Source organism: Panthera leo, chromosome D3, assembly GCF_018350215.1.
Source record: "Panthera leo isolate Ple1 chromosome D3, P.leo_Ple1_pat1.1, whole genome shotgun sequence".
Classification (NCBI taxonomy): domain Eukaryota; kingdom Metazoa; phylum Chordata; class Mammalia; order Carnivora; family Felidae; genus Panthera; species Panthera leo.
The window spans coordinates 70352174-70354915 of NC_056690.1; the positions used below are offsets into that span (position 1 = coordinate 70352174).

The 2742-nt window shown below is 44.9% G+C and overlaps 1 pseudogene; it reads right to left on the reverse strand.

The window, feature by feature from the left end:
* Window positions 1-2146: 2146 nt before the first annotated feature.
* On the reverse strand, window positions 2147-2245 carry LOC122204286 (annotated as a pseudogene).
* Between the last annotated feature and the right edge of the window lie 497 nt (window positions 2246-2742).

Sequence of the window (2742 nt, forward strand, 5' to 3'; positions counted from 1 at the left end):
TTCCTAACTTTTCCCTGCCTGAAATGCTTCCCTGGACTCTGGGTCCACCTCACTTCCATACACGTGTCCCCGGGCACTTTTTACCTCTCACTTAGTAACTGGTACACACATTCCATCTCCTCTTTCAAACGCAATAAAACTCTATAAGGTCAAGAAAAGTGTCATTGATTTTTATACCCTTTTCAGTGCCTCACACATTCCCTTACATAAACTTACTTAATAAAATATTTGTTAAATCCATTGCTATGCTAGTGGTGATGTTAGTCAACAACTTTTTACAGGTAGATAGCTTCAACTTCAACTTGCAACCTTTTTGAATTTATATACCTTCTGCCAGGAAATTATGTGAATCATTTCTTACGCAATCATGCTCTCAGTCCAGAGGTTAATCCATATGGGGATGAACTTTAGTTACACATCCCAGTGAGTTCTATTCCAGAAAACTGTGTAATGCCTACTCAACACTGTACATAAGAACCGACTCTTGTATTCCTTGTGAGTCAGGGGAGGAAAGGAAACTGGGTGGGTGAGGAACGTATTCAAGGTCCCTAGCAAATGAGGGCAGAGGTTAGATTTAGAACATTGCAAGGTTTAGGGAAACATTTGTATTGAGTCCCTGGGGTATGGTTCTCTGAGCAGTTGGTGAGTCATCCATGAAGGTGCTGATTAATACACAATGAGATTTGACTAGCATCGCACACGCAATGCCAAAGAAAGCCATCTTGTGGACAGATGGCCAGCCTGTTAGTATGGTAGGCAGAAGGGTGAGTTCTGGCCCAGCAGCCAGGATGGCTGGGTTTTAGCTGGTCCTGCCCACTGTGCATCCTCAAGGGACTCATCCACTCATCTGTTTAAGCCTCATTGCCACCTCCGGATAGTGATAAGCACATCAAACTTAGGGAACCATAAGGCCCTTTCTAGCTCTAAAGCTGTGATTTGGAGAAATTCATTCACTCAATGAGTAGACCTTCTGAGCAAGTGCCTTTGTTGCATCCCTAGGAAGTAAAAAAGAGCCTGAAGCCCAAATGGGAAGGGAAAAACTAACACATCTGAAAATAAAAATTAACATCCAAGTTGGGAGTAGAATAGGGAAGGAATAAAATAAGGCCAACTCATGGAGAGTCTGGGGAGTCAGGCTGTGAAATCCCACCTTGACACAGGAGAGGGAGAAGAGGAAGGAGAAAGAACAGAGAATATTGGACTTTGGATTTTATAGAACCTCCCTTTTGTCATCTGAGCCTCGTAGTACCCTGAGAGTTGTATGAGATACAGGGACAGAGCAGGCTCATCTAGACATGAATAAAATATTTTAGGACCCCCCCCCCTCGCCCCTAACAATAATGTCCTGGCTACAAATCTTGATAGGGGATAGATTCTAGGTCCCTTTCTGGACCATTAGACATTCTGGACCATCCTGAAACTCATCCTGACTTTTCACTAGTGCTGGTTTTACACTGCACCTCCCCAGATTCCAGCAGATCAAGAACCTAAAGTGAGAGAATTAAATGCTTGTTAGACTCTTTATTTTTTGAGTTCTATTTTATTTTTGAGAGGGTAGGAGCAAGAGAGCATGTGCGTGAGCACAGAGGGAGAGGGAGAATCCCAAGGAGGCTCAGAGCTGTCAGCGCAGCGTGAGGTCATGACCTGAACCGAAATCAAGAGTCAGACACTCAACTGCCTGAGTCACCCAGGTGTTCCTGAAGTTCATTGCTTCTTTCCACTACCCTGACACAGGGGCATGATATGATAACAATGCTGTTTTTGAAAGAGAAGTCAGGCGGCCATTGGTAAGAATGATGAGCACTGGGAAGAGGAGGGAGACAAAAATGTGACCAGTTAGCAGGGGCAGCAATTCATAAGGGCCAGGGAAGGGTCTTGGTGATACATTCAATACGGGGGATGAAGGAAGAAATCATATTCAGATTCCATTGTTATCTATTGAGCATTTATTGGATTTCTAATTGTATACTTGGGTGCTTTGACACACCCATTTAATATGGACTTTAGAACAACCATGCAGAGGTACGTTTTATAAGAGTCATTGAGAGAACCACCTGTGGTCTCTGGCTAACAGGTGCTAGTGTGGAATTTGAATCCAGCTGTCCTAACTCCCAGTCCCATGTTTTCTTCATGACATTATGGATCTAGAGACGTGGCATTTACATCTGTGTGTCACATTTGCACAGGGGCCGTGCTAATCTCTGTATCATTCCAATTTTAGTACGTGTGCTGCTGAAGCCAGCACTAGAGATGTGGCATTTGCAGTTGAAAGGAGTGGCTCACAGAGGGTTTGATTTTTGGACCCACAAATAGGAGTCATAGTGAGACATCCATCCAGTTGGAGATGTTCTGTGCTGACCTGGCTCAGTCTTGCCTTCCATCCTAATTCATAAACACAGTCCCTCCACGGGCCTGTGACCTTCAGTGCATTTCTCCTCCTGGATCGCGCTGATCCTACCGTCTCTGACAAATGCTCCACTCCACATCCCACTTTCTGCCTGTGACTCCCCAGTCCCCCAGGTTTCCAGTTCTCTTATTCCCATTACAAATGCCTTTGACTTTTTGGAAACATCGGCCTCTTGATCTGTTTCTTTTCTTCCAACCTTTTATTACTTCCTCCGGGTTTCTCCATCTCCCCAAATGACCCTAGACTCCATGGCCGATCCTCTAGATCCTGCCCTTACCAGCACCTTTGATTCCCTTGCACCCCATCCCTCTGTAGCATCTCTCTGACAACACCCC